The sequence below is a fragment of the Ursus americanus genome, chromosome 33 (genome assembly GCF_024610735.1).
Source record: "Ursus americanus isolate L20-20 chromosome 33, mUrsAme1.1.p, whole genome shotgun sequence".
NCBI lineage: Eukaryota > Metazoa > Chordata > Mammalia > Carnivora > Ursidae > Ursus > Ursus americanus.
The window spans coordinates 24,276,179-24,295,570 of record NC_142159.1 but is presented as its reverse complement, the minus strand read 5'-3'; the positions used below and the strand labels follow the sequence as shown (position 1 = coordinate 24,295,570).

Genomic DNA, 19,392 nt, shown 5'->3' with positions numbered 1-19,392 from the left:
GTCAGTGGACCTCAAGATGCAAGGATTATCCAGGTGGGCCTGGCCCAGTTGGGAGAGCCCTTCAAAAGAAGCAGGTTTTTCTTGGCTAATAGCAAAAGAGGAAGTCAGAGAAATGGGAGGAGTGGGGGGGATTCCTAGAAGGGGGACCTGACGTGGGGATCCCACTGCCGGCTACAATGTCCTGAGCGGGCCTGTGCACCAGGGAAGGCAGTGCAGGGGCTGCTGGGAAATGATGACGGCATGAACCCACAGCCACCTGCGCAGGGAGCCGACACAGCCGGCCAGAGCCAGGAGTGCCCCACCCAGAGCACAAGACCCAGTGGAGTCACCACCGCCTTCTGACCTACAGAAACTGTGAAAATAACCTGGTGTTCTTAGAAGCCACCAAGTTTGTGTCATTTGTTACACAGGGACAGCAAACGGGTACACCACGTGACCGAAAAGGGGCCACTCCACCTTGCCAAGCCTCCAGTGCCTCATCTAATGTAAGGGCAGAAAATTCACAAGGTTGTGAATAAGGGGCTATTTGGGGGTTAGACAGAGCCCTGGGCTTGGGGCCAGAAGGCCTACATTTGCTAGTGGCACCAACTTAAGTAATTTCACTTCTCTGAGACTCAGTTTCTTCATCTCTAAAATGGAGCCAACAGCAGCTATTTCCTTGGCAATGCCAGTAGTCGCTGGGCACATGGCGCCCCAGCCAGAGACTATTTTCCGGGAGCCCCTGGCAGCTAGCGTGGTCACGTGACTAGGACTCACCCACGAAAAGTGAGTGGCAGCAACAGGCTGCTGCTTCTTTTTTTTTTTTTTTTAAGATTTTATTTATTTATTTGACAGAGAGAGAGACAGCCAGTGAGAGAGGGAACACAAGCAGGGGGAGTGGGAGAGGAAGAAGCAGGCTCCCAGTGGAGGAGCCTGATGCAGGGCTTGATCCCAGGACCCTGGGATCAGGTCCTGAGCCAAAGGCAGACGCTTAACGACTGAGCCACCCAGGTGCCCCCAACAGGCTGCTTCTAAACGTGGGCCTTAAAACACGGCACATGGCCTCCCACCCTCGCCCCTTCCTTTCATTGGAATGCTGAGGCACCGAGGCCAGCCACACAGTGTGGACCTGCAGACCAGGAACGTGATCTACAGGAAGGTGGAGGAGGATGGAAAGAACCCAGGTCCCTGAAAGGTGGGTGCTGCTGAGTCCCCTGCTCACCGGGCACACTCCCCTGGTGTTCGAGGGAGAAAGAAACATCCGTTTCCTTGGAGCCACTGGATACGGGGGGCTCTTTATTACAGCCTCCCGGTCTGTGCCTTAACCCATACGAACAACCAACACAGGGCACCTGGCTGGCTCAGTCCATGGAGCACGTGACTCTTGATCTAGGGGCTGTGAGTTCAAGCCCCACAGGGGGTGTAGAGATTGCTGGAAAAGAAGGTCTTTAAAAACACAAAAACAAAAAAACAACCAATACAAGGAAAATGGTCTGGGGGTTTTTAGCCCAGGGTTTTATTTCGTAAAGTGGAATTATTATACATATGTCCAGTAACTTATTAGTGCTGGCAAGTAGTGTTTGAAGAATATTGTGTAATTTCAGTGAATCAAAGGGTTCCACTAATTTATTCATTCCACACATACTACTGAGACGCTGCTAATTATCCGAAGTTACGACCCTGAGCAAAACCAAATCCTGCCTTCCAGGAGTTTACCTTCTGGTCGAGAGAGAGGATACACAATCAACAAATACACAATGTCTAATGGTGGTAAGTGTGGGAGAGGAGTAAAGCCAGGTAATAGGGCCAGGGTGTGCTGGGGGGATGGTGATGGGGGTGCTTCCTACAGGTGTCCAGAGAAGGTGACTCCATGGGATGGCGTCTGACAAGGTCCTGAAGTGAGAGAGCGAGAATTGGGACACGCAGGGGAAGGGCAGCCTAGGCAGAGGAAAGAGCATGTGCAAAGGCCCTGAGGATGAGCATGGCTTCTGTGTTCAGGAAACAGCAAGGAGCCACTGTGGTTGGCCAGTGACAGAGAGGGAGAGGACAGAGGCAGAGAGAACACACAAGGCCCTTGGTCAACGTGATGGATTTAGCGTTTACACACTGAGGGACACGGGAGCCACTGGAGGGCTGAGCAGAGGTCTGCCTCGGGCTACTCAGAGGCCCCTGCATCATCTAGGTGAGGGACGGTAGAGTCTGAGGTCATGGATACGTTCTGGATGCAGAAAGGATAGGATTTACTGGAGGCTCAGATGTTGAGTGTGAGCCCATGAGGAGTCAGGGAAGATTCTAGACTTCTAAGATGCAAGGACAGAGTTGTTTTTCACGGAAGGGAGCAGGTTTATGGAGAGGCAACAGCAGGGGGTTGGCTCTGGACACATTACATTACCGTTGGACAAGCCAAGTGGTGGTGGGGGGGTGTTTGGAGTTCTAGGGGAGGCCCTATCTGGAGACAGAAATTGGAGGCAGTCAGCATAAAGGCAGCATGGAAGCCACGAGACTTGAGAGCTCCCAGGGACTGAGGTTGGAAGCCTGGGGCACTGCATGGCTGGGGATAAGAGGGTGACTCGCTGTAACCAGAAAGATGTCTTTAAGCAGTGACTTTTTTTTAAACTGCGGTAAAATATATATCACATAAAAAATTGCTATTTTAACTACTTTTATGTACACAAATCGGTGGCATCGATGACATTCACAAGATCATGGAAGCATCACCACTACTTCGAAAACTTTTTCATCACCCCAAACAGAAACTCGGGACCCCTTAAGCAGTAACTCCTCACTGCCTTGTCTCCCCAACTCTGGCAACCTCTCGTCTACTTTCTGTTTCCATGGATTTGCCTTTTCTGGACGTTTCACACCAACTGAACCAGATAACAGGTAGTGTTTTTGTGTATCTGGCTTCTTTCTGTTACCATAAAATCTTCCATGTCTACCCACGTTATAGACTGTGTACAACACTGAATTTCCTTTTATGGCCAAACTATACTCCACTGTATGAATATTTTGCTTGTCCATTCATCTGTTGACAGACATGTGGGTCATTTCCACCTTTTGGCCATTGTGAATAGTGCTTCTGTGAATAAGGAGTGACTCTTAAAGATTTTGGAGAGCAGATAAAAGCCATGAGCAGCCCTCCTTCCCAGAAGCCCTTCAGAATCTTCCAGAAGAGGTAAGATTTCTTTTGCTTTTAGAAAGAGGGACCCTGGGCTTCACTAGGTTGAAAACTCGGCTTTAAAGCAAACAGGATTAAGAGAAAATGTTGGCTATAAAGAATTATTTAACATTTATGCAGGAAACATTGTTATATATTAACTATTGTATTCAACAGGAACACGGGATCTATGTATTATTTGTCACCTGTCTCTCCACAGAATGTGTGATCAATAAGGGCAGGGACCCGGGCTATGTCGTGCACGGTGTCTGTCACTCGGTGGGCCCTCTGTCAGTGTCTGTGGAATGAATGACAGGAATACGCAGCAGCCACACGAAGCTCACCTGAGCCGTGGCGAGGGAGGTGCGGTGTGTCCCTGACTGCCTTTCCATGGCAGGGTTCTTATCCACAGGCCAGGAGCCTAGGGGGTGACTAGGTACGAAGCTTTTAGCAACTTCCCACAGGAACCTAGCATTTCCTTTCCGGACAAATGTGGGCAGCAGGTCCCAGGAGTTTTTCACAGTACCTGGGATTCTGTTAGCAACAGAAATTGCAGACATTTTCATATCATGTATGCAGATTTCTCAAAATGCCACTAATGCTCATCACTTTTTTTAAATGATAGTCATTATTAGACCAGCTTCTGCCAGATCTCACTTAATATGCTGATAAGGAGGATGCCTGGTGGCTCACTCAGTGAAGCATCTGCCTTCTGCTTGGGTCATGATTCCAGGGTCCTGGGATCGAGTCCCGCACTGGGCTCCCTGCTCAGCGGGGAGCCTGCTTCTCCCTCTGCCCACTGTTCCCCCTGCTTGTGCTCTCTCTCCCCCTGACAAATAAATAAAATCTTTAAAAAAATATGCTGATAGGGGCACCTGGGTGGCTCAGTCGTTAAGCGTCTACCTTCGGCCCAGGGCCTGATCCGAGGGTCCTGGGATCGAGCCCCACATCCGGCTTCCTGCCTGGCGGGAAGCCTGCATCTTCCTCTCCCACTCCCCCTGCTTGTGTTCCCTCTCTCGCTGGCTGACTCTCTCTATATCAAATAAATAAATAAATAAAATATTTAAAAAATATATGCTGATAAGGGGCACATATCTACCCTACAAGTTCGGCTTTATCAACTATTTTGATAATTACAGTGCATTATAATTGTTCTGCTTTGTAATCCCAGGTATTCTATTTTTCGCCTTTATCTTTTCGATCCACAGGCATCACTAGATGGGCACAGGGGTCTGTGGTATAACAAACGTTAAGAGCCTGCTGTGAGGGTTTGCCTGGCTTCTCCCTCTGCCATCTTCCTGGGACACACACTGTCCTGGACCCCGACAGCCAGTCATGATCCGGCCATGTGAGCAGTGTCGCCTCTCGCCACCAGGAGGCGCTGCTTCCCCCCCAGGTCAGGGGAAGCCCAGGGGCAGGTTCAATGCTTCCTCCCTCCCATCTTTGTCCTAACCAGGGCTGGCAGAAGCTCCTGGGAGTTCTCCTCCCTTTTCTCTCCCCGCCCCCTCTCTCTTTTTAAAATTTGAAGTACTCTCTACACCCAATGGGGTGCTCGAACTTAAACTCTGAGATCAAGAATCCCATACTCTACTGACTAAGCCAGCCAGATGCCCCTCTCTGTCTTAAAAAAAATAAATACATAAAATTTAATTACGGAAAATTTCAAGCAAGTACAAAAGTCTATGAACCCCCAGAAAGCCATGAACTGGCTTCAATAATTGTCACCTCATGTGGGGAGCTTCTGAAGCGTACAGATGCCTAGGCCTAGCCCAGAGTCTTAGGGCTCCCAAAGCTCGAGGGCCCTTTGGGAGCCGCCGTTATAAGCCTGGCCCTGCCTCCTGGGACACCCCAGGTGACTGAGTGCGGGTCTCCAGACCACACTTCCTGCTCTCCCGACCTCAGCCTGCCACCCCCCACCTCCAATCCCACCCCCAGGCCTGAAGGTCTTTTCCCCGTTCTGACCAGAATCCTCCTGCTCACACTCATTTCCTCTCGCTCAGGCCCCGCAGGACTCGGGGAACAGCTGGCTCCCATCGTCTGTACCATCACTCTTCCTGTGTCTTTCTGGAAGGCGGTATTAAGTAACCCACGCCTCACACCCTTGAGCAACCACACACGGCCACAGTCTACTGGCCAGGGAGTCTTCTGTTGCTTCTTCCTGTGTTGGAGAAAGGACTCAGGAGTCAATGATTTCTCACCTTCTCAGACTGGAAAGATACTGTTGAGTGGTGAAAACAAGATTTTGAAGTGTCCAGAAAAACCCAAGACAGGTTGAACTGTGTCCCTCCCCCCATTCATATGTTGAAATTCTAACCCCTGGAACCTCAGGACGTGACCTTATTTGAAGACTCTCTCTAAAGAGATGATTAAGTTAAAATGAGGTCATCAGGGTGGTCCTAATCCAGTACGACTGGTGTCCTTATAAAAAGGGGAAATTTGGACACAGGTGGAAACAGAGGGGAGGCCATGTAAAGACACGGGAGGATGGCCGTCTACAAGGCCAGGAGAGAGGCCTCCGAAGGAACCAGCCCTCCTGACACCTTGATCTTGGACTTCTAGCCTCCAGAACGGCGAGAAAACAAATTGTTGTTGTTCCCGGTACCTAGTCTGTGGTTCTTTGCTAGAACAGCCCTAGCAAATACATGTAATCCCCAAACAGACACAATTCACCAAAGCAACAAAATCCTTCCCCAAATCCTGATGAACCACAGTTTCTGATGACCGCCAGAGGCAGCCCCATGCACAGGACCTGAGTTCCCTACCTGAATCCCGCAGCGGGCCCTGGGTTCAGCCGGAGGGAGGATTCTGGTCCCACTCAGCTCTACTCACCATCTTTTGCTGGAGCGTCTGCTCTGTGCCAGGACCTCCTGGCAAGTGGGCACCAAGGCCTGATCCCCTACTGGGTCACGAGTTTGATGTGGGACAACAGAGTCCTCGTGACCTGCAGCCTGAAAGCCTGTGGAAGGCTGATTGTCAGAAATTTCATGGGCAAAATGAGAACGCAGGATACCCTTGTCCAAAAATTACTACAAATTTCAATTTGGTGACAGTCCAAAGGCAGGCCCAGCTAAGGTGGCAGAGGTGACACACCCATGATGCCAACCCTGCTATTAGGGGACAGCAAAGGGAGGCTCGGGGAGGGCCAAGGGTGCAGGGCACAGGGATGTCACCAGAGCTACTGACTTATCATGTGGCTGCCCCCAAATCCATGCCCAGTGTGCATGTGTGTGCACGTGCGTGTGTGCGCACACGTGTGTATGTGTGTGAGAGAGAGAGGGAGAGAGAGAGAAGTAGCCCCCCCTTTGTCCCAATCCACTCTAAACCCATTCTCAGAGTCAGCACCGCCCTGCCGGTCTCCACAGAAGTTCTAGAAAGATAGAGAGCTAGATACATATCCAAGTACGTTTCCCCACTACGGTCAGATACAATGATGCCAGAGCATGTCCTGCATGTCTTCGCTAAAGCTGCGGAAATAAACTGCCACAAAGACATCGCTTTCCCACAAACCTGCTGTTTGTTTCCTTCCTTATTATCTAGGAACTTCTGCACCTGAACTGTATCCGAGAAGCACCATTTTTCCGGCTTCTGTGTTGGCCTAACGAAAAGCAAAGCTAGACACGGAAAGAGGTTACTCGCAAATCATTTCACCTGAACTCAACAGGCCACTCAGATCACAATCCGAGAGTGTGGTCCCTTTAATTTAAACGTTCAAGACCCTGAGTCAATTGGTGGTTGGGAGGAGGCAGGCATTCTTCACCTCTGCCTAAAACTGGGAAAAATGTAAAGACTTCGGCTCAGAAGCCATCCCAAATGCTGCCTTGGTCAAACTCCCCTGAGGGATCTGAGTGTTGGTCTGTCCTTGCAGCCGGCATTCCGGGCATTCCATCGGCCCCACTTCAGCCCACACCCGGCTCCACGGGCCTGGGGAGCAGTGCGGAATGTGTGGCCAAGTGGGCACGGGCGTGGCCAGTCCAATGTGCGTTACAAAGGGGCCCTCTCTGAAGCAAGCCCTCTGAGCGCCGAGGAGAAACAGAACAATTCCCACAGGAATCCGGTTTGCTGGAGAGAGCCTGGCTGCCCACTTTGCTCTCTAGCATTAAGAGAGAGAGGGCTGGCTTGGACAGAGGAGACATCTCCAGGCCAAGGTTATACCCAGAACACCTTTCTAAGGGGTCTTCTGACTTACATAAAGTGGTCCAAATGGAAACAGGCTCATCTCCCGCCCAGCACTAGAAAGCACTGAGGTCGGCCAGACAGAGCCAAAAAAGATGGGGTCCAGGCAGGTGGGCATGAGCAGGGCAGGGGCCGCAAGAGGAGGCTGGGGGGGGGGGGTCACAGCAGGTGTTGTCCTTGGCCTGCATCAAAGGTACCAGAAGCCCTATCCTCTCATGGGCCCTCGAAGCTTGTCTTAGTCAATGGGGTCAGACGGGTAAACCACCAACGCCCCGCTTCACCTCTCAGACTTGTGTGAATTCCCACAAGCACTAGATTGGAGGATGGGAAAAAATCAGTGGGACGAAGAACCGGAGTACTCACAGCTCAATCGAAGGCCACAAAGGAACCAATGCAGACAGGCAAGGACCAAAGGTTCCAGTGGGTTCTGTCAAAGCGTGGGGCCTACTAATGGGTTCCCCAGGCTCACCGGAGCCCACGGATGTGCCTTGTGGTCCAAGACCTGCCCAAGTGACCAGCGTGTCTTTGCTCTCCAACCTCTGGTGGCTCAGGTCCACTTCCTGTTGCTGTGGCAATCCAGCTGGCCGCACAGCTCACTGCGCTCAAAGTTGGCATCTGCAGGTGGGGCTGGGCGGACCCAGAGAATTAAGAGTCTCTTTTAGCTGAGCTCCCATGAAGGAACCTTCCTCATCAGCCACTGGGGCAGAAACACCAGCAACTTCTCATTCCCCGTCCACATCTTGGGCCTGGCCTTGGCTGAAAAGGAAACATCTCCCCAAGGCAGACCCATTTCCTAATGTCCACCCAGGCACGTTCGCCAAAGCTAATGACTGCCTCCACGGTGTGCCTCGTGGGGGAAGAGAAACGGCGTACGCCAGCGGTTAGGGATATGGACTCTCAAGCCAGACTGCCTGGGTTCAAATCCTGTCCCTCATTTCTGTCGGCCACATCCTTCATGACTTTGGCACTTCGAGTATTTTTCTTCTCTATAAGACAAAAGTACCAACAGACCCGGCTCCTCAGAGATGACATTTCCAGTCTTAGAACAGGGCTTCACACACACTAAGTGCTCTGTAAATGCTGGCTTTTATCATTCCCATGTGCCAACTTCTCCCCGAAACATCCCATACCCCCAGCCCTGCGCTTCTTTCCCTCGACATCCGTGAGCAGGCCACTCCATGGGCCCCGAGAGCTTCCACCCCCCCCCCGAAGCCCTTACCCACTAACATGGCAGAGCAGAGCTTCCAGCACCATGGGTCCGGCGTGTCGCGCGGGCTCCGGGCGCCTGTCGCGCGTCTCCTCCCGCGGGGGCCCAACAACGTGCAGCACTTCTAGGGCAGTATACTTGCTGATTGCTTCCTGCACTATTACTCACAACAACCAGCTAAGACACTGCCAAAGAAACACTCACAGCTGGCCCTGCTGATGACTCAGGGGCAGGCCGCTTCTGCCGCCGCTGCGGACCTGTGGCTGGGAAGGGGATGGGGGCAGGAAGGATGGGACCGGAGAAAAGCGGGGACCGGCGACAGATCCCAACGGGGCTGGCCTGCGACTCACTGACCAGGAGAAAAAAAAAAACCCAAGTCAGCACTTCCCTGGAAGAGAAAAAGTTAGGAAGGGACAGTTGTCTTCGGTCCACGTGGCTATACGAAAAGGGAGCAAGAGAACAAGGGCACCGGCTGCTCCCCCATCCTGGGCGCCCCCGACAGCGTGGAGCAGTCAGAATCCTCCCGGGGGAAGCGGAAGCAGAAGGAGATACAGATGAGGAGATTTATTTCAAGGAACTGGCTCACATGACTGTGGGGCTGGCTAGGGCCGCCTGGCAGGCTGGCCGCTCTCGGGCAGGAGCTGACACGGCAGTCCGCAGGTGGAATCTTCCTCCGCAGGAAAACCCCAGCTTTGTTCTTAAGGCCTTTCAACTGCTTGGATGAGGCCCACCCACGTTATCGAGAAGAATCTTTACTTAAAGTCAACCGACCGTAGGTGCCACCCACATCCGCACACGCAGCACGAAGCGCGGTGTTTGGTTGAATTACTGGGTACCCCAGGCTGGCCCAGCTGACGCCTTGAGATGCTCATCACAGTGGCTGCTAGAATATCTAGTCACTAACTGCTTCGGATGCGGACCACCGACGGACAGTTCCTCTTCTGCGTGGGGGTGGGGACATACCGGGGTGCTCTTGGGTGGTCACTGTGTCCCCTACCCCAGTACAGGAGGTTCTAGAAATGGGTTCCAGGCGAGTTGTTGTGGATCAAAGCAGCTCACAGGTGGGCACGGTCTCTGCCCTAGAGGAGAAAGCCCCTCTGCGGCCTCCCCCTGCCCCCGCAGGACACAAGCACACAGTGCCTCCTTCCTTGGCGGCTAAGCGTCCAGTGGGGGTTGGCGGGAGTCTACTCTCACCTTAGTCTTCTGCCCCAAACAGATGAACCCATAACGCCCTGCCTAAAAAGCAAGCCAGACTAGACTCTCACTGTAGCTTTTTACCCAAGTGTGGAAAATATGCCTCTGATATGTCCAACTTTATCCCAAAGGTAAGTGCCAGCAGCACACGTCTGTCAGGTTCGAGCACTGTGCCCAAGAATCACCTGGAGGCTCTGGTGAAGAGTGATTCCTGGCTCCACACTAGAGCTTCTGACCCAGCGGGTCTGGGAGAGGGCCAATGGCACTTTCTACGGTGACCGTCCTCAAGTAAGCACAGGGGCAAGCAGGAGCCTAACTCCCAGGCTGGCTGGACGAGGTTAGAGGGCCCTCAAATACTGAAAACAGAAGCAGACTCCCCATGGTAGACAGCTACATGGAATAAACAGCCACGTGCTTGGCATCTGTGAGCACAGAATACCATTTGGGACGGGCTGGCCCTTCCAAAGATGTGGTGTGAGAGGCAGGAACGGGCTCATGAGCACTCGCTGGCCTCAGGCTGGCATTTGGGACTGCTGTCAAGGTCAGGGCAGCATGGTGGCTGTGTGTTTCTCAGGGATGGGGCAAGCACTGAACCCCAGCAGAGGTCGAAAGCACTAACAGAGGGAGGGAGACAACGGAACTGCTAATTCTTGGATCCAGCCTACTCTCTGGCTCAGAAAATGAACCAAAGGAAAAGATGGCTCAGAAAAGCAAGACCAGATGAATCTTCTACTGCTAAGCAGCCCCTGCCCCCGACTTCCATGCAGAACCCCATTTTCTGAATCTAGGCAGTGTACTGGGTGAAGATGTCTGCCTATGGAGGCTGCTCCCCAGGCACCAGGGCTGATCTGGCACTTATGGTAGCCAGGAGGGGGTCCTTCCTCTTCCTCCCGAGTCCAGGGTCCTCAGACAGAGAGGACAATCCTCCGAGTCAGACAGGGGAGGCCTGGACTTCGGAGACAATTTTCCCAGTCAGAGAGGGGAGGCCTGGACTTCAGGGATAATCTTCCCAGTCAGAGAGGGGAGGCCTAGACTTCGGGGACAATCTTCCCAGTCAGAGAGGGGAGGCCTGGACTTCGGGGATACTCTTCCCAGTCAGAGGGGGAGGCCCGGACTTCGGGGACAATCTTCCCAGTCAGAGAGGGGAGACCTAGACTTCAGGGACAATCTTTCCAGTCAGAAAGGGAAGGCCTAGACTTTGGGGACAATCTTCCCAGTCAGAGAGGGGAGGCCTGGACTTCGGGGACAATCTTCCCAGTCAGAGAGGGGAGACCTAGACTTCAGAGACAATCTTTCCAGTCAGAAAGGGGAGGCCTACACTTTGGGGACAATCTTCCCAGTCAGAGAGGGGAGGCCTGGACATCAGGGACAATCTTCCCAGTCACAGAGGGGAGGCTTGGACTTCGGGGACAATCTTCCCAGTCAGGGAGTGGAGGCCTGGACTTCGGGGACAATCTTCCCAGTCAGAGAGGGGAGACCTAGACTTCAGAGACAACCTTTCCAGTCAGAAAGGGGAGGCCTACACTTTGGGGACAATCTTCCCAGTCAGAGAGGGGAGGCCTGGACATCAGGGACAATCTTCCCAGTCACAGAGGGGAGGCTTGGACTTCGGGGACAATCTTCCCAGTCAGGGAGTGGAGGCCTGGACTTCGGGGACAAACTTCCCAGTCACGGAGGGGAGGCTTGGACTTCGGGGACAATCTTCCCAGTCAGGGAGTGGAGGCCTGGACTTCGGGGACAAACTTCCCAGTCACGGAGGGGAGGCTTGGACTTTGGGGACAATCTTCCCAGTCAGAGAGGGGAGGCCTAGACTTCAGGGACAATTTTTCCAGTCAGAGAGGCGAAGCCAGAACATTAGGCAAGGGTGAATAATCAGTCAGTGGATGAAATCTGACTGTGTTCCATAAAGTATAAAGCACGCAAGTCAGCAGTCTTTGACCAAGTCAGACTTTCCTGCAAAGTTGCAACCCAAGGTCAGAGTGAACGTACTTAGATGTGAATGTACATTCTCTTCTACTGAAAGGCCTCTGGTTCAACTACCAGGAGAGCTTCTGCTGCATTAACACAAGACGTTTAAAAGGCCTGTGTGTTTAAAAGGCCAGGGGCTCGGTTCAGAGCCCTGATTTTGCCTTCACTTCGTTTCTCCTAACAGGGGAGGCCCAACACCTCTCGCTGCAGAGCCAGGGCCGCTGGTCCAGGGAGCCGGGAGCGATACAAGAAAACCAGAAGTCATCTCTACCAAGGGAGTTTTAAGTTCCTAGCACGTGAATTTTAGGCACTAAAGAAAAAGTGGATTCTGGCAACATGGCTCTTGCATGTTCCAAATCCTGGAAAAAGAGACGCCCTCTTCATCTAGGAGATGTGGAAATTCATTCAGGAAACCTTCCCAATCCTACAGCACATGTCTCAGCAAGCACAAATGTATTTTCGGCACCTATCAGCTACTGACTGTGCACCCACCATGTGCTGACCCCAAGCTGGGTGGGGAGGGTGGAGGGTGGGAAAGCGGTGGACGTCTCGGGCCTTGGGGGACCCATGAAGAAAGAGATGGGCAAGAAATCACAGCTGTGCAAAATTATAACTGAGCAGTTCCGAACCACGAGAGCAGGCACTTTTAAGATGCCCGTTCTGGGGGCAGAAGCTGAGAACAAGTCACAGCTTTGCACCACACGCTCCCTCCCCTGCCAGGTTTGGAGAGGAATCCAATGATTTTTACCACGATTTTTTATCACCAGCCTTAGTTAAGTGTCCTCTTGCATTTCATAATGATGTGGAAAGCTGGTAGCAATTTTTCTGCTCTTGCACTGACCTCCAGAAAACCTGACCCAGCCGCAGGAAGGTGACAGTGAAACTCAGAGGAGTTTCAGAGACCTGTCCAGATCTGTGAGTGACTTCCACCCAGGTTAGAGCCTAGGCAGAGAGAAACCTGCCTGCAGAGTGGGGGATCTCACACTAAAAATTACAGGCCAATATCCCTGATGAACACGGATGCAAAAATTCTCAATTATCGAGAATTCAATGGCGCATTAAAAGAATTACTCACCACGATCAAGTGGGATTTCTTCCTGGGCTCCAGGGTGGTTCAATAATCACAAATCAATCAATGCGATACATCACATTTATAAAAGAAAGGATAAGAACCATTTGATCCTCAAGAGATACAGAAAAAGCATTTGACAAAATATGGCATCCTTTCTTGACACAAACCCTCAACAAAGTAGGGATAGAGAGAACATATCTCAACATCATAAAGGCCATATGCGAAAGACCTACAGCTAATATCGTCCTCAATAGGGAGAAACTGAGCGCCTTTCCCCTATAGTCAGGAACGAGACAGGAATGTCCACTCTTACCATTTTAACACAGTACTGGAAGTCTTAGCCTCAGCAGACAACAAAAAGAAATAAAAGGTATCCAAATCCGTAAGGAAGAAGTCAAACTTTCACTATTTGCAGATAACATGATACCGTAAGCAGAAAACCCGAAAGCCTCCACCAAACATTGCTAGAACTAATACATGAATTCAGCAAAGTTGCAGGATATAAAATCGATGTGCAGAAGTCTGTTCCATTTCTATGCACCAAGAATGAAGCAGCAGAAAAAGAAATCAAGGAATTGATCCCATTTGCAATTGCACCAAAAACAATAAGATATCTAACAAACCCTAACTAAAGAGGTCTGTACTCTGAAAACTATAGAACACTTAGAAAGAAATTGAAGAGGACACAAAGAAATGGAAAAGTGTTCCATGCTCATGGATTGGAAGAACAAACATCGTTAAAATGTCTATACCACCTAAAGCCACCTATGCAGTTAATGTAATCTCTATCAAAACAGTACCAGCATTTTTCACGGAGCTAAAACAAACAATCCTAAAATTTGTATAAAGACTCGGAATAGCCAAAGCAACCCTGATAAAGAAAAGCAGAGCTGGAGGCATCACGATTCCTGACTCCAGGCTCTATTACAAAGCTGTAATCATCAAGACAGTATGGTACTGGCACAAAAACAGACACATAGATCAACGGAACAGAATAGAGAACCCAGAAATGACTCACAACTCTATGGTCGACTAATCTTCGAAAAAGCAGGAAAGAATACCCAATGGGAAAAGACAGTCTTCAACAAATGGTGTTGGGAAAACTGGTCAGTCACATGTAGAAGAATGAAACTGGACCACTGTCTTACACCATACACAAAAATAAAATCAAAATGGAGGAAAGACCTAAATGGGATACAGGAAACCATCAAAATCCTAGAGGAAAACATAGGTAGAAACCTCTCTGACCTCGGCCATAACAACTTATTACACATGTTGCCGGAGGCAAGGGAAATAAAAGCAAAAATGAACTATGGGAGCTTAATCAAGATAGAAAGCTTCTGCACAGTGAAGGAAGGAAAAACAAAACTAGAAGGCAGCCTACGGAATGGGAGAAGATATTTGCAAATGACGTATCTGATAAAGGGTTAGTATCCAAAATCTATAAGGAACTTATCAAACTCAACACCCCAAAACCAAATAATCCAGTGAAGAAATGGGCAGAAGACATGAATAGACACTTTTCCAAAAGAGACATGCAGATGGCTGAGAGACACATGACAAGATGCTCAACATCACTGATCATCCGGGAATAAAATCAAAAACCATGATGAGACACCATCTCACACCTGTCAGAATGGCTAAAATTAACAATGCATGAAACAACAGATGTTGGCGAGGATGCGGAGAAAGGGGAACCCTCTTACACTGTTGGTGGGAATGCAAGCTGGTGCAGCCACTCTGGGGAACAATATGGAGGTTCCTCAAAAAGTTAAAAATAGAGCTTCCCTAGGACTCAGCAATTGTACTACTAGGTATCTAACCAAAGGATAAAAAATACAGATTCAAAGGGACACATGGACCCCAATGTATATAGTAGCATTATCAACAATAGCCAAACTATGGAGAGGGCCCGAATGTCCACAACTGATGAAAGGATAAAGAAAATGTGGTATATAGATATAGACGGTGGAATATTACTCAGCCATCAACAAGAATGAAATCTTGCCACTTGCGACGATGTGGGTGGAGCTAGAGAGTATTATGCTAAGTGAAATAAGTCAGAGAAAAACAAATACCATATGATCTCACTCACATATGGAACTTAAGAAAGAAAACAGGTAACCATATATAAGGGGGGAGGAGAGGGAAATGACAGAGAACAGACTGAGGGTTGCTGGAGGGAGGGGTGTGGGGGAGGAGCTAGATGGGCGACGGGGATTAAGGAGGGCACTTGTCGGGATGAGCACTGGGTGTTGTATTTAAGTGATGAATCACTGAATTCTACTCCAGAAACCAATACTGCACTGTATGTTGACCAAGTAAAATTTAAAGAAATAAAAATAAAGCAGCCTAAATACAAGGTAAAAAAATAAAATAAAATAAAATAAAATAAAATAAAATAAAATAAAATAAAATAAAATAAGATAAAATAAAAGAGTGCGAGACCTCAGGGACAAGGCCACGAAAGACTTACTTGGATGTTTTCAGCCTCAAATCGTCAGTCCAGGTCAAGGGGAACCAGCTTTCCCAGAGGGGCAGCCAGCACCCCTGTTTCTCCCGAATTTCAGGAGCCACCTGTGCCTGCCCTGGAGAAAAGAGAAAAGGTCACACAGTCCCTGGTCGTGATATTGGTGCCTGCCTTTCCCTGAGCTGATCCTGCAGCGTCCTGGGTGAATGGCGAGCATGTCTGCTGGCTCCTGGGGGCTCCAGAAGCCTATTGCCTCTGCCCTCTGCAGAACTCGGCAACTTACTCATCTCACGCCTCTGAATATTTAAAATCCTTAGGGTTTCCTATTCTAGTCCTTACCAGATGGAGGGCTTAAACAGCCAGCTCCAGGAAGCTGCAGGTTCACTGAGAGGGAGAACAGCTCCCATGCCTGAGGACCACCAACCCAGATTCTCACTGGGGAAAGGGGCCGTCTGGGAGGTGAAAGGTGAACAGCACATGCCAGGATTGTCTAGAACTGCCCTTGGCTTAAGAACGGAGTGTAAAATACATGTATTTTAGGAGTGAGTGTAATTGTCAGTTATTGACACCCCCCCAGTCAGTTAGAAATCTGAATAAATTTCAAGTTTCCGATGTAGCAGATCCTGGTTGCCTGCCCCAAATCCATGCCCCTCTGCTCCCGCTCACAGGCCCTGACTTGGCTCAGGTTAACTCAGCCTCGCCTCCTTAAGCCACATGCCTCACGAATGCCATCCCCACAGCCCCTTCCCTTGCCACCTAATGGTTGGGGCCGGGCCTGAGGCATCACTGTGGCCAATGGGATGTGTGGGAAAGTCAGCTGGGGCTCGGGGAAGGATTCCCTCACTCATAACAAGAGAGGCCCAGGAAGGGCTGGCTGGGAAGGGAGCTGGTGGAAGACAACGTCAGTATGCAGAGGACGGCAGGGCAGAAATATGGAGAGAACCCAACTCCTTGACATCCCCGGGCCACTGGATACAACCCACCCTGAAACTGCCGACCTCGGGACTTACATTTTGTAAAATGTTTACTGTCCTGATTACTTAAGTAATTTTGAGTAGGACTTGTCTCTTACTCACAGTGGAGAGAATTCTAACTGATATATCCCATAATCTAAGCAATTTGGGCATTACAGATTACCTTGGAATTAAAAAAAAAAAAGGAAACCATTTAACAAAACATCTCTGTTCAACAGCAGCAGAAACAGCATTCCTGTCCTCTCCTCGGAAAAGTAGACCAAGTGAGGACAGTTCAGGCAGGTGGCCCCTGCTCTGAGCCCTTCCTGGTGACCTTGAGGGGTGACGTTCCATGACGGCAGCAGACAGGAGAGCCCATGGACTGCTCAGACTTTCAACCACGTCCTCAGTTCGGGGGCTGGGGGGGGGCAGGTTTGTTCTTTAGACCTGTGGTCCCTTCCTGGCCTCAGGCCAGAAATCCCCCAAAACACTAAGGGTTAACTACAGTGGGGGTTAAAATGCGGAGACAGGCTTTCCCAAGAAGAGATTTCAGAACTTCACAGTTTCAAAATAAAATCCAGCCCAAGAGGCTGTAATATAAATTTGAGTTTCGGAAGAAGCCCAGCACAACCAACCCTGCCCCCCCAAATGTTTCCCTGAGTAGGGACTGAGGGTGCTGCCCCGATTTAACACTGGGCCCTTCAGGGCAGAGGCAGCCCCCAGCCCAACCCCCCACCTTACGGAAAAGGAAAACAGCCTACCTAACCACCACAGGCTTTCCATCCGTACTTACTAAAAACCCTGTCCCCAGCCCTCCAAGAAGCATCACTGAGCACCCGAGATACTGTTTCTGGACCTTGCCTTCCCTCCACTCACCGTTAAGCAACCAGGCTCCGTAAGATGTTTACTTTTTAGAACAAAGGAGCAGACAATTAGAAATATTTTTCTAATGCCAAGGCCAGATTTCCCACAAACAGAGTAAATCCTCTAGAAACAAATTCATGATTTTCTCCACTCATCCCAAAGGTCTTTCTCAAGGTGTAAGTGTTCCCTGAAGTTGACAGTGAACTAAACCAGCAGCAGGAAAAAAAAAAAGAAAGGTGGGTTACTTGCTTTGTGCGCTGAGGGAGGACCGGGGACTGGGGACCTCGGACCGGACCGCAAGGCTGGCTCCACCTGTTCGACCTGTCGGGCTTGCCGCCTCCGGGTCTGGCACCAGGCTCGGCTGCCAGGGGCTGGGCTTGCTGCCAGCACCTGGGCCCCTCCGTAGGTGTGCATTCACCTGTGGAGAGGTGCTCCCCAGTCTGTTCCCACCCTGTGACCCCCCCCTCCCCGCACTGCCACCGCCAGCCCATCCGTACCAGCACATGCTTCCTGAGTCGTTTGTCTCTAAACCTAAAGCCGGTGGTGAGAAAGAGCAAAAGGGAAGAGGAAGGAGGGAAGAGGAGACAGGAAAAACCCAGTTCCCACACCCATCCACAGTTCCTGGGTGACGGTCAGGGAGGTGGAGCTGGGTGGGACCAGGAGCCTGAGCGAGGCCGTCATGGTCATCACTGGGATCAAATTCCAGGGCTGCTCTTTCCCCCTGGGTGGCTATTTTGGGAAAGCAGCTTTATTCCAGCAGACTGGCTACCGCCGACACTGGAATCCGGAAGCCTCCGAGCTCTGCCAAGCCCCAGCGCAGGTAAAGGCAGGGAGAACAGCCCCAGAGAGCAAAGGGCAAGTTCCAGGCGCCCTCGAAACTCTGCTCTGAGCATACACAGGCCCACCTATCCCGCTTGTCCTCAGGCCTTCACTAAGGATCACTGAGCACCTGGGATACTGTCTGGCTTGATGTCTGAACCAGGGCGCTGATGGGCACAGCTGGTGGGGCTGGTGGCACTGGGTCCACCAGCATCACGGGCCTTCTTCTTGCCATCCGGGACTCAGAGTCCTCGGCGGCCAGATCTAGCTTCTCTTCCCTTGCACGCTCTGATGCTGGCCAAGTCAAGTCCATAGTGAGTGTGTGAGCTCACAGCATAGGTGTGTGGGAAGAAGGCGGGCGGGGGTTGGGGGAAGCATTCCAACCACTGCTCAAGTTCATTTGCGTGCTTTGGAGGCGGCCAAGTAAGCCGAGCCCCTGGGAGCCGCCGCCGAACAGAACGGCAGCACCCAAGAGCTGTGGCCTAACCAAGATCTTCCGATCACTGGGGTTTTCCAGTGCAAGGGCAGATGCTAAGTAGAAAGCCGCTACCAGGAAGCCAGAATTCATCTCCCTGAGCAGAGAGCGAGGCAGGGAAAGCTGCCCGAGGGAGAAGCTTGGGGAACTAGGGCAGAACCCAACCTCCTTCCTCCGGGGTTACCCTGCTCCTCAAAGGCGGAAAGGAGAAGGCTGCCTGGGCCAGGCAGGGCCTCGGGGCAACTCTGTGCTTTGTGAAGCCCCATCTCGAAGTCAGCAGCTAGCTCTGGTCCCCAGAGGAGTGAGCAAACAGGCCAGCCCTGCTCAAGGGGCCTGATGCATTGGGGGCATGACCCGGGTGGGTCTATCCTGGGGCCTGACTCTTCCTCCTCCTCCTCCTCACTCTCAAACAGCCAGTCCTGGGCCACAGGCTTTCAGAAAATCCCCCAAGCCCCGGCCAACTTCAGACCGCCCTGGCCCTTAGATCATCTGCTAGTCACTGGGCTGAGACCCAAACTAATGGGAGAGAAATGCTGCGCGATTTCAGAAAACCAAACTGCAAAGGTGCTCGTGATAAAGACTTCAGTGAGAGCGCCCGGGGCTCTGAAAGACTCTAGGGAAGCACTTAGCAAACACGGCTAAAAAAAGAAGCTGATGCTTTCCGCCCCCCATGTAATAGACAAGAATCTTTCAAATTTACATGTAAAGTCCCATGATAAGTCATTTGGGATCCCCCAAAGTAGGAAGGCTGCTTGTGGTTGCAGCAGGGTGAGTCAAGGAAACAAACAAACGGGCCGGATGAGGTCAGCCTTTTGGAAAAGGAACAAAGAAAAACTGCTCCCCGGCGAGAGGCCTCTCATCGGGCCCCAGGGGCGGTCCAAGAAAGCCCGGTTCTGAATCCTGGAGACCTGTGCGTCTCCATGGGGGGCGGGGGGGGGGGGCGATCTGTCCCCCGGGGCACATCTGGCAGTGTCTGGAGACATTTTGGGTTGTCACAGCTGGAGGTGGGGGGTGCTCCTGGCACCTAGTGGGTACAGGCCGGGGACGCGAGTAAGTATGAC

General features: G+C 51.2%; 1 long non-coding RNA gene across 3 annotated transcripts; it reads left to right on the top strand.

Moving 5' to 3' along the window:
* Positions 1-728: 728 nt before the first annotated feature.
* LOC123796183 (uncharacterized) lies at positions 729-5,324 on the top strand. 3 transcript variants are annotated; one of them, XR_006780691.2, is made up of 6 exons: positions 729-1,174; positions 1,688-1,749; positions 2,682-2,862; positions 3,015-3,154; positions 4,345-4,532; positions 5,137-5,324. It is a non-coding gene; the product is annotated as an uncharacterized LOC123796183 (long non-coding RNA). The 3 variants fall into 3 exon arrangements; XR_006780692.2 differs by having other exon boundaries at positions 730-1,174; positions 2,733-2,862; XR_015722852.1 differs by lacking the exon at positions 729-1,174 and having other exon boundaries at positions 1,622-1,749.
* The last annotated feature ends 14,068 nt before the right edge of the window (positions 5,325-19,392 follow it).